The sequence below is a fragment of the Mesoplodon mirus genome (assembly GCF_964341445.2).
Source record: "Mesoplodon mirus genome assembly, chromosome: 4".
NCBI lineage: Eukaryota > Metazoa > Chordata > Mammalia > Artiodactyla > Ziphiidae > Mesoplodon > Mesoplodon mirus.
The window spans coordinates 174,721,050-174,733,683 of NC_138979.1; the positions used below are offsets into that span (position 1 = coordinate 174,721,050).

Genomic DNA, 12,634 nt, shown 5'->3' on the forward strand with positions numbered 1-12,634 from the left:
AGGCCTCTTTTGCAACTGCTTTGAACTTCAACTTCTTTTACTGTCCAATCTTTCCTTCACTCTCTTACAGGTGTTGTTCCCACAAGTGCTCCCCAGTAAATATCTGTCTCGAAGTCTGTTTTCTGAGGAACCGTCCCTACAATCCTACTTTTCTCTCATACATAAACAAACAATAATATAACAAACAACAAATATAAACAAACAAACAAGAAGGTTAATTTCTTACGGGGATATTGGGTTATTGTAGGAGGGGGTTGTTTTCTAGGCAGGAGATGGGATGAGGGGTGGGATTCAGTTTCAGGAGAGGCAGGAGGGGCTGGGATCCAGGACATCAAGGGATGGGAACAGGAACTAAGCTTCATCAGAGACAGGAAGGGAGGACACTGAGGTGCTGAAGATGTTTAAAGGGATTGGAATGGGGGAGCAAGTTGAGGACGTGGTAATGATGGTTGTGACTCTGAATTGGCTTGAGAGGAGCACTCTATCTCTAACTTCAGTTCTTCCTCCTATTATACCTGTACCTAGAGACCCTGACCAGAGGTGGAGTGGGGGTGGGGAGATGGGATGGGCGTGGACTGAACTCCTCCCCCATGATGCTGCCCTGTCTAGATACTGCCAATGCCCTCCCTCAGGAGTCTGGTCCCTCTCTTTGCCGTGCCCTCCATCTCTCCAGACATAGGCCAGGGCCCTCGTTGGATGAAAGAGATCCCCCATTAGATCCCATCAGGGTCCTCTCTGGATGGAAAAGATATACCCACATGCCAGTACCAGGCCATGGATGGGACTTTCAGTGTCACTTCCTGCCTGGACCATTGCCTCACCTCCCCCCACCTCCCCATTAAATTGTTCAAATGCCCTTGAACTTGACATGCTTCTCAGCTTCCCACCAATGATGAGGGTGAGCAAACTCTTTTCCTCCCCACAAAGACTGATCTGGTAAAAATGAAATTCTGAGGGAATCCATGTTTTTTTCATTCAAAATGAGAACTTGAATCCCAAGGAAAAATATGCAGCCTTGTAGCTTAGATCACCAGCTTTGAGGGGGGAGGGACCTCTCAGCTCAGAGAACACACACCACAGTCTCTGTCCCACCTCTTGCCAGCTGGGTGACTTGGGCCAATAACTTACTGTCCCTGACCCTCAGTTTGCACATCTGTAAAACTGTCATAAGAACATCTGGTACCACGCAGAGCTTGGAAAAATTTTGTGGAAAATTAAATGAGACAACCACAAAGATCTGCTGGCACACTGCCTAGCACGTGGTAAGCACAAAGTAAATATTACCTATGATTGTGACTATGATTACTGAATTTTAAATATCAGTAGATTGGCACTGATTTTTAGTTGCTAAAATGCTACTACCCGGGCCTTTGTGAGAAGTAGCTGTACAGAGTCAGCTTTCTGTTTTATTCTGATATGTTGTCTAATCCCTTGTTTCTCCTTCCCCTTCGAGGGTCCAGCTGTGGAGGTCCCAAATATGCCTTAAATCCGAGGAGGTGTCACGTGTAAATCAGAATCAAGTCTGTTTCTCTTTGGTAAATACTTACACTGCCCCACGCAAATGCCTGCCTACTCCATGTGGCAGATTCATCTTTCCAAACCGTCAACTCGGAGATTGGTCTATCAGCCCACACACATGCATGGCGTGGATGTCACATCTTGGATGGTACTCGAAGGCCTGACCAGGTGGAGAACTTGTCCTTTGGGGACAAGGTTGCATTCTCCCTCTACCTGCTCTTTCTTTCCTACGTGTGGATTTCTTTCTGTCATCTTATTTTCTCTTTGTCATTTTTGCTTTCTTTTTCTACACAAGTGTGTGTGCGTGTGTGTGTGTGTTTACATATTAAATAAGTAACATGTGCTTAATTTAGAAAACACAGAAAAGCAAAGAGACGGGGGAAAGTGTAATGCCACCACCTTGGGTGTGTATTCTTCCAGAACACCTAGACATGCATACAATTTTTGTTTCCATGAAAATAAAATCATATAGGTTAGACCGATGGTCCTCCATCAGGGAGATTTTTGTCCTCCTCTCAGAGGACATTTGGCAACGTCTGGAGACATTTCAGTTGCCAAAACTGAGGCAAGTGGTGCTACTGGCATCTAGGGTAGAGGCCAGGGATGCCGCTACACATCCTACAACGCACAGGATGGCGCCACAGCAACTGACTGTCTAGCCCCGAAGGTCAAGAGGGCCAAGGTTAAGGAACACTGGTCTGGACCAGGGTTCGGCAGATTAAAGCCCCTGCTGGTTAGCTGCCTGATTTTATAAATAAATTTTATTGGATGGATTTAATAAGACGTCCATCCATTTACATGTTTTCTCTGGAGGCTTTTGCCTTAAACAGCAGCTGCGTAGTTGTTACAGGGACTGTGTGGACTGCAAAGCCTAAAATAGATGTGAACCACACATGAAATTTTAAGTTTTTCTGGTATCCAGAGTTTTTTAAAGTACAAAGACAACTCAATAGCAAAAGAAACAACCCGACTAAAAAATGGACCAAGGATCTGAATAGACATTTTTCCAAAGAAGACATAAAAATGACCAACAGGGACGTGAAAATGTGCTCAACGTTAATCATCAGGGAAATGCAATTCAAAACCACAATGAGGTATCACCTCACACCTGTTAGGATAGCTATAATGAAAAAGAAAATGTAAGTGTTGGTGAGGGTATGGAGAAAAGGGAACACTTGTGCCCTGTTAGTGGGCATGAAATTGATGTAGCCACTATGGAAAACAGTATGGAGGTTCCTCAAAAAGTTAAAAATAGAACTACCATATGATCCAGCAATCCCTCTTCTAAACTTATATAATAGGAAATGAAATCATTGGTACTTCAAGGAGATATCTGTGCTCTCACATTCATTGCAGCATTATTCATGATAGCCAAAATATGGAAGCAATCCAAATGTCTGCTGACAGATGAATGGATAAAGAAATTGTAGTATATATAGACAATGGACTATTATCCAGCCTTAAAAAAATGAGACCTTGCCATTTACAACAACATGGATGAACCTGGAAGACATTTTGCTAAGTGAAATAATCCAGACCCCAAAGGAAAAATACTGCACAATCTTATTTATATGCGGAATCTAAAAGAAGTCAAATACATAGATGCAGGGAGTACAACGGTAGTTACCAAGGGTGGGGAGATGGGGGAAATGGGGAGATGTCGGTGAGAGGGTACAAAGTTGCAGTTGTGTAGGATGAATGAAGTTAGAGATCTAATGTACAGTATGATGACTATAGTTAGTAATGCTGTACTGTGTACTGGAAATTTGTTAAGAGAATAGATTTGTACTTTCATCACACAAAGAAATTATGTGAGGAGATGGATATGTTAATTAGCTTGACTGTAGTAATCATTTCACTCTATGTATGTATCAAAACATTATGTTGTATACCTTAAACATATACAATTGTTCTTTTTAAAAATAAAAGTAAATAAATATTTAAAATGTACCAAGAGGCAGGTGAAATAAATTTGAATAGCATGTCCAAAATATTATCATTTCAACATTGCAATCAATGTAAAAATTATTAATGAGATAGTCTATATTCCTTTTTTTTTTCCATACTGAGCCTTTACTTACAGCACATCTCAATTCAGACTAGCCACATTTCAAGTGTTTATGTGGCTCGTGGCGACTGTACCAGACAACACAGGACTGCACTATTACAAGCTACACTATTTACTTAATATAAAGGTCCTTTCATGTCCATGCTACATTTTTATATCACTTTTAAATGGCTCAATTTATTTAAAAGATCCCCATCTTTTGGATATTTATATTGCTTCCTAGTTTCATAATTATAAACCATGCTGCCATCAACATTCTTACTTTAAAACTTTATACCCCATCTTTAATTATTTCCTTAGGATAAATTCCCACATGTGGGTCAAAGAACACACATCTGTGCTCAAATTTTTAAGCCTTTTAAAATATATTGTTTAATAATAATACCTCTCCTGACAAGGTTGTTATGAGGATTAAGCGAGCTAGTACATGTAAACCAATTTCATTAATTCAAGTAAGGTTAATAAGACTTCAAATAGTAGTGCCTTGCACATAAAAGCATTCTATAAATGTCATCTACAATTATTACCAGTACTATGTCTGAATCCATCTCCAGCACTGTTATACTAATTTATACCCCAGTTAACAACGTCCACGAATGCCTGATTGCAGTGCTCTCTCTCCAATACAATTATATTTATAGCTCTTACAAGTTTCATATGCAAAAGTGGCTTCTTGTTATAGTTGGTTTAATCTGACTGTAGTTCAGTAGTTTTCTTAGAATTAGTTTTTCTTGGATAGACCTGTCACAACCTCAGTCTATATCCATGTATCTACTGATACTATATAAAATAGTTCAACTATATAGATACACATATACACACATATCTAGTTGGACTATTTTTCATTGAACTGCGTAGGACAATAAATGACCATTGTATCAGTCAGCTTTCATTTGGTTATGTTGTTGTAACAAACAACCCTAACATTTCAGGGGCTTACAACAACAAATATGTATTTCTCACTCTCATTCCATGTGAGAACCTGGGCTGAAAGAGCAGTGCCTATTGGGGTTATGCCTTTCTAATGGCAGACAGAGAGGAACAAACGATCAAGAGTAAGAGTGAAGTCTGCTATAACCTCTACCCTTACCTGTCACTCAATCTCTCCTGCTTGCATCTCATTTTGCCCATGACAAAGCAAGTCATGGCACCAAGCCCAATATCAAGGGGGTGGAGAAGTATGCTCCAACCATAAGAGACACTGCAAGTCACATGGCAATGGGCGGGGATTGAAAGGGTGAGCAAATGATTGAGAACTAATAGGATCCACCCCACCAGTCAAATCAATCCAGTTAAGTTAAACTGGTTATGTGGCTCCACCCACCTGAAGTCAGGAATCCTTTAGGACTCACTGTAGTCCCACAGGGGTGTTGTGGCCCCTGCCCCCTGAGGGGACAGATAACAGACGCTGAGCTTCTGAACTGCTTCCAAGGTGCTCTAAGGACAAACTGAGGGACTAAGCTGAAAGCAAATATGGCTACATCTCCACTCCCTGCATGAAGGTACAATCAACGAAAAGAGCTTTGTACCTAAAGAAATCATTTCATCATCAAACAACTAGGAAATGATAAATCCCTGGATGTTCTTGCAGCCATCAAACAAACTAAAGGTACCTCGATTCTCTAGGAAAGACAGTACGGCAGTCTCCTTAAAACAGGGGAGATGGGTGTTCATATCATGGCTGCATCACCCGTATGATCAGTAGTTGCTATCATCATCATCATCACCATCATCACTGCCACAACCACCACCCTTTAAGGTCCAGCCAGCTGCCATACTCCTGAAGCCAGCCAATAGCACCCCGGTTGGCCAAAGGGGCATCTCCATCCCAGATAACTGACCCTTGTCCTAAAGAAATGAGCCACAGGCTCTGGTTGCCTGATTAACTGGAAAATCACTAAGCTATTGGAAACTGCATAAAAATGTATTTGTAAAATCCTAACACTAGATAGTTTCGGAAATAATAAGTGTGTAGTAAAATTACAGGCCTATATTCCACTGCAAATGTAAAAGAAAGCATTCCAGGAATATGAAAAATGAAAAGGAGAAATGCCTGTTTCCTATGGTAAGTCACTTCATATCTGAATCATTTATTTATATAACAAGCCTTTCTGGACTGATTAAGGGAACTGCCAATTACACTCACCATCCTTTCTTCAGGTTACAGAGAAGCACGACGTTTCTTCTTGCTTTACATGAGAGTGCCTGGGCTGGAGAAGTGTGTCCTGGCAACCAGACTCTTCCCCATGTTTGTCCGCCTCTGGAAGGATTCAGTGCTCAAAGGGAAGCGCTTCCCATCCCGAACCAATGGCAGAGGAGAGAAAAACAACAGGATCCTTTCCATCCCACAGTGCTACTGAGCTTGCCTGAGCCTTTGAAAATGGTCAGAAAAGAAAGTACAGTATTTTCTTCTTTATGCATTTTTAAGCTCTAAGTCTATCAAGGCCCAGTTCAAATCCCACCTCTGCTGTGAAGCCTTGCCAAATTCCCCCCAGTGAGCATGATTTTCCATCTTCTGAACCCCAACTTATATTTCCTGACTTGACCCCCTCTTTGGCACTGTCTTCACTCCTGGTAATGTTGGTTAACTTCTCAAGTAGACTGTTGCAGGTAGTGATTTTACAGATTCATTCCAATCTCCTTCTGGGGTTCAGAGCAATGAGTTCAGGGGTGAGCCTGTGATCCCAGCAGGACCATCCAGCACTTGTTCTGCATAATTAAAAATATATGTTGGAAGAGAGAAGCTCCTGTCTTCTCCTGGGTCATGAGCTATAAGGAGATTTTAAGCCTGGAATTTCTGAAGGCCAACTTCCCTGGACTTCTGCAGAAAGCCCAGACTGAGAGATGGACATCGTTTGAACCCCTAGATCCAGCTATGCCTGAAATTCTTACCCCAGACTTCCTAATTATGTGAGCAAATATACTCGTTTCCCTGCTTCAGTGGATTTGAGTTGACTCTTATCATCTGCAACCTAAGTGACTAATCTGCTCACTCAGAACTCCTTAAGAAAAAGGATGCTTAAAGATTCTCTGGACCACAAAGCCTCCAGAATCTTTCCGTCTTGCTGCTCTGCTCTTGTCCTTGCGCGGTTGAAGCTGACTGCCCCCACCTCTGGGTTCCAGCTGGAAATGGCTAGAGCACACGGAGGAGTGCACAGCCAATGCCTGAAGGCCCGGCTCGGGAGCGGGCACAACGGCCTCCCTCAGAGCCCTGTGGTCAGTACTTAACGTCACAGCTACACCTGCAGGGGCCTCTGGGACATGGAATCCATCCAGGCAGCTGTGTGTCCAGCCATGACTCTATTCCTGAAGGAAAGAACAGATGTGGATGCACAACTCTCCGTCTAAAGCACACCAGCTGTTTGCAGATTAAAACAGTTGAAATGCCAAGTCTCCTTGAAGTGCACGCAAGGCTGGGAGTGAGGTGGGGAAAAGCCACATCCTAAGTAAAAAGTGCTGGTGAGCGAAGCTCCGCGGGGTCCACCTCAGAGGTGTGTTACCTGGGCAACTGAGCTAAGTGGGAACTACATTTCCTAGCGTGCCGCTCCCCATGTGGCTCCGCGCCGGGCTTGGCCACGAGAGAACTGAGCGTGAGGTCCAGAAGGTGGCGGTGAAGCAGCAGTCGTTACACCCTGAAGGTCGGTGCAGGGCACCCCGCATGGCCTCAGCTCGCGGGCCGCAGCTCTTCTGCTGCTCACCTGTTGCAGTGGGCAGCGGCCTGCAGCTTCTCAGCCAATGCCCAACCTCCTCTTTCAGATTTTCCAAGTCCTCGGCCAAGTGCAAGGGTAGCTGCACAGCACAGGGCGCCAGCAGCTTCCGTGGGTCACCCTGCATGGAGCTTAGATGCTATGAGAGACAAACATGGGCTCCAGCCGGCCTCGCAGGTCCCAGCCTTTCTTTACCCTAACCTTGAGGTTTCGCAGCCTCAGCACTGATGCTGTTTTAAGCCAGATGATTCTTTGTTGTGTGGGGCTGTCCTGTGCATTGTGGGGTGTTTAGCAGCATCCCTGGCCTCTACCCGCTAGATGCTGGTAGCGACAGTCACGGCAGTTGGGGGAACCCAAACTTTCTCTAGGCTTTGCTGAATGTCTCCTGGGGGGCAAATCACCCCGGGTTGAGACCACTGTCGTCATATCCATGTTTCCTTCCCAATTTCCGGCCCGTGACCTACAGCAACTTCAGGCCCACTTTCACACGCAGAGGCGTATGACTCAGCGACCCCTTGCGACCTCGCCACCAGCTCCCACGGTCACAGTCTAACCCCACAGTCAGTCCCTTATCTGGTGTTCCTCAGGGCTGTTCCGCTCAGGGCTGCATTATGACGGTCATGTGACCCTTCCTCTATAAAAAATAAAAGACGATATGCAAAGGCTATTTTGGTATAAAAACAAATACTATGTAGGCTGGATTTATTATTAGATATTCATTTTTATACTCATTTTAACTAAAATTAGAGCTTTTGTGGGCCCCTTCAAGGAAGGGGGAGCCCTAAGCATTGTGTCTTTGATAGAGGAGTTGGCCCTGGGCCTGCTTCTGCCCCCGGAGCCTAACAGGTGTTCTCACTTCCCACAATTATCTTTGTAAGCAGAACAAAAACACATGCAGCAGTGATGTGCTTCTTTCAAGACCAGCCTGAGTTTAGGGGAGGAACTCCAAGTACTTGAGGCTGCCGTCAGTGGCAACAGAGCAAAATTGGGCGAGGGCCCTTCACGAGTCTGCCTCTTAGCCCACTAGCTGGACCAATAGAAATGACGGATGCGATTTAGCGAATTCGGGGCAAAAGATGGGTGTGAAATAAAACTCCCTTTTAAAAGCACATCAAGGGAAACACGTGTGTCTCAAGGTGAAATTGTAGACATGTGTTTGCTATGTATTTTTCCATTAGATTGTTAATAATCGGATATAAATCATCCAGTGCAATCAGATGGACCAATCCTGGGGTCCCTTTCCCCACCAGTGACGGCTGTTTCTGATTAGCACGGAGCCCCCTGCCCTGATGAACAATGGTCTCCTCTTGGGCCGTGGAGGACAGGAAATCAAGCCATCAGGCATCTTGCCTATTATTCTCACGCTATTCTCAAGCTGTAAATCCATCAAATATGAAAGGCGGAAATATAAATTGGGGCCAAATTGGAGGAAGTTGGAGATGCAGTTTTATTCCACATGTCTCTCAGAAAGTTTGTCCACAAATGTTCAGTATTCACTCTGGAATTAAAATACGCGCTTTACAGCAGATGTTTTATAGACGGGCACCACTGTAGATGGTAAGAAGTTTGTATCAGAGCACCAAATATTTCCTTTAGCAAGAACTCTGCTTTTATCTATGGATATATCAGGAAATCATTTTGAGTCGAACAACCAAAATAAAGGCAGTGGAGTTTGAGATAAATGTTAGGAAAATTGCGTAAAACATTATATCAAAACCCTTGGCACTGTCAAAAAGATTTCTGAATCCAATAAGTAGCTGAAGAAGAGAATTTCAATTCCATTTTTTCACTTTGTCTGCCAATTTTATAGCACTTCATTTAAAATGGAATCTCTAAAGAATCTATTCAAATTAGCTTTACAGTTTTCCCCCAAAGAATCTGCTTTCAAATAAATTGAATTGGAGCATGTGACATAATATGTGAGCATAAAATTCATGTTAACTAGTCCGACGGAAAAAAGTTCTCATAATAAGGAAACAAATAATCACACATGACTGAGCTAAAAATAGTCTTTAGATTGTCAGTTTCAAAATTGAACAAAAATAGGGACAGTTGTTATAATAATGATATGGCACATTTCCTCCTAATGAAATGGCCTTGAATTCTGTAATAAATTACAGAAAGAGAATCCCCTGGGCAAAAAGAAAAATACCAGACATGAGTTGCTGTCATAAATAGAGTGACAGCAATGCAAATACCTTCCAGCTGGGACTGAGCAGCCTCTGCTGGAGGCTTCATTACTGAAGACAGAGCTGAGCTGGGGCGAACAATAGAGTGAGGATGATCCTTCATCATCTGTGGCCCCCTGTTTATAAAACAGCTTCTGCTGCTGTATTTGCTTTGTTTTGATCAGGTATATTGAGTATAAATATTTATTTGAAATCTCTTTATAAAGTTTATTAGGAGTCTTAGGCTCCTTGAGAATAGGGACAATAGCTTAAGTGACTTGGTAACCACCCGTACCTATCTGACACGTGGTAGGAATCCCATACGTGTCTGAGGGAGGAACATAAGAATGAATAAATCGATGAATCAATTTAGCGTTAAAATCACATTAAACTTAGTTATTATACCTTAAAAAATTTTTACAGTTAAGTTAGGAAATGTACTGTTTAATTAAGGAGGGGATAGTTGGGTTGTGGTGATTTTTTTTTTCCTCTGTTGAAATCAAGAAACAAATACTTAGGTTTATCACTGACTAAGGCTTGATGGAGACTTTTTTTTAATTTAATTTTTTAATGTATTTTATTAAAGGATAGTTGATTTACAGTGTTGTGTTAGTTTCTGGTATACAGCAAAGTGATTCAGTTATACATATGTAAAATAGTTTACATCTGCTAATCCCAAACTCCCACTCCATCTCCCCCCCCACCCTTCCTTGGCAACCACAAGTCTGTTCTCGATGTCTGTGAGTCTCTTTCTGTTTTGTAGATAAGTTCATTTGTGTCATATTTTAGACTCCACATATGTGATATCATATGGTATTTGTTCTTTTTCTGACTTACTTCACTTAGTATGATAATCTCTACATCCATCCATGTTGCTGCAAATGGCATTATTCCATTCTTTTTTATGAGTGAGTAATATTCCATTGTATGTATGTACCACATCTTCTTTATCCATTTGGACATTTGGGTTGTTGCCATGTCTTGGCTATTGTGAATAGTGCTGCTATGAACATTGGGATGCATGTATCTTTTTGAGATAGTTTGGCCTGGATATGTGCCCAGGGTTGAAATTGCTGGATCATATGGCAACTCTATTTTTAGTTTTCCTCCATACCCTCTCCAGCATTTATTATTTGTAGACTTTTAAATGATGGCTATTCTGACCAGTGTGAGGTGGTACCTTGTAGATTTGATTTGCATTTTTCTAATAATTAGCGGTGTTGAGCATTTTTTTATGTGCCTATTGACCATTTGTATGTCTTCTTTGGAGAAATGTCTATTTAGGTATTGATGGAGATTCTTTAAGGCCCTGCCTGAAAGTAACCATACAGGAGAAGTTTATTTTAGTGGGACCCAATATCTTGGAATTTAACTATGTCTTGAAGTATGGGCCAGTCCCTCTTTCCACAATACCCATTTGAGCTTCCTTGCTTTTCCACCTTACCTATCCTTCCATTCTTCAATCCACCCATGCATCGGTCTATAGCCATCTATCTGATCATCTGTCCATCAAATACGTAGGGGTACAGTGATGAACAATAATAAGAGCTAACATTTACTGAATACTTACTTACTCTATGTCAAACACTGTTATTAACACTTTGTGCTAATTAACTCACTTAATCATCCATCATCCGCTTCTATGAAGGATGTACCATCATATTCCACACTTAACATTCAAAGCAACTCAGGTGAAGCGAGATGAAACACCCTGTCCAAGATCACATCACTAGGAAGTAGGGGAGTTGAGATTTGAAGCCAGAGGGTCTGGCTCTAGAACTACCAGTCTGCTGCACTAATTAGGCAGAAATGCTCTTGACCTTCACAAGCTTTGTATTCTAATGGGAGAAACAGAATTTAAACACACAATTATGTAATTTTAACCATTAACAACTGCTTTGAAGAAAAAGTACAGGTGTTACAAGAGTATGTAAAAGGGACATGTAGCCCAGTCTGAGGAATGCAGGAAGGCCTTGCTGCTGAGGAAGTTGACCCTTGGGTTGAGCCATGAAGGGTGGGTGGGTGGTGAAGCATAAGCAGGAAAGAGTGTTCAAGGCAGAACAGCATGTGCAGGGGAAAGAGGTATCTGTGCTGAGGACCCATGGGGCCTTTGGTGTCTACTGATGTCAATATGATCAAAAGTCAATTCTAACATGAGCCTCTTCTGATGCTCTCCATCCCACTGACTTGCACCTAGGTAACCCAGTTATAGAAGGCAGACATCTCCAGTTAAGGAGACAGCCTTGTCATCTTCTCCCTCACCTGGTGCCCAGCATATCCACCCTTGCCATCCAGTGCCACCAAATTTAACCCACTGTCCCCATTGATCTATCAGATCCACTTGTTTCTTTCTGATTCCACCCCACCTCCTGAAAACAAGCCACTTTCATTTCTTGCTTGGATGTCTGCAGCATTCTCCTGTATCCAACACTCTTCCAGAATGCACTCCAGAACCCCTCACATCCGTCGTCCACCTGCAGCCAGACTGATAATTTCCAAAGGCAAATCTGGTCATTCCAACTCTGCCCTCACATCCGTCGTCCACCTGCAGCCAGACTGATAATTTCCAAAGGCAAATCTGGTCATTCCACCTCTGCCCTTACTGAAAACCTCCGATGGTCTCCCATTGCTCTCGAGAAAAAGACAAAATTCCCTGCCCTGGTTTAGAGGGCCCTGCATGGCCTGGCTGTCCCCATTGACAATGTCAGTGTCATCCTAGCCCCACGCCATGTCTCACAGCTCCTCAGACACCATGGTTACCTCCCCTTGGTCTCTGCTCCCTGCCATGCCCCTCCCACCAGGAGGCTTGGCAGTGCCCTTCCCTCTTCCTGGAATGCCCTTCCCCTCCACTGTGTTTAGTTAGCTCTTAATCATCCTTTAGATTCCCATTTAATCCTCAGCAAGCCCACCCTATGTCCCTGCTTGGGTACCCATTAATATCTGACCCTTCCCCATTAACATCTCCATCTGAACCAGATTACTCTCTGTTATGGCTGAATCGTGTCCCCCAAAATTCATACGTTGAAGCTCTAACTCCCAGTACTCACAATGTGACTGTTTGGAGATAGGGCCTTTAAAGAGGTGATTAAGTTAAAATGAGGCTGTGAGGGTGGACCCTAATCCAATCCGACTGGTGTCCTTGTAAGAAGAGGAGATTTGGACACAGACATGCA

At 43.0% G+C, this 12,634-nt stretch overlaps 1 protein-coding gene and 1 long non-coding RNA gene across 2 annotated transcripts in view; both read right to left on the minus strand.

Annotated features, from left to right (window-relative positions):
• Positions 1 to 12,634, minus strand: part of LOC309802031 — a 622,798-nt gene that overhangs the window by 74,304 nt on the left and 535,860 nt on the right. The window lies entirely within an intron of this gene.
• Positions 1 to 12,634, minus strand: part of EFCAB11 (EF-hand calcium binding domain 11) — a 173,010-nt gene that overhangs the window by 465 nt on the left and 159,911 nt on the right. The window lies entirely within an intron of this gene.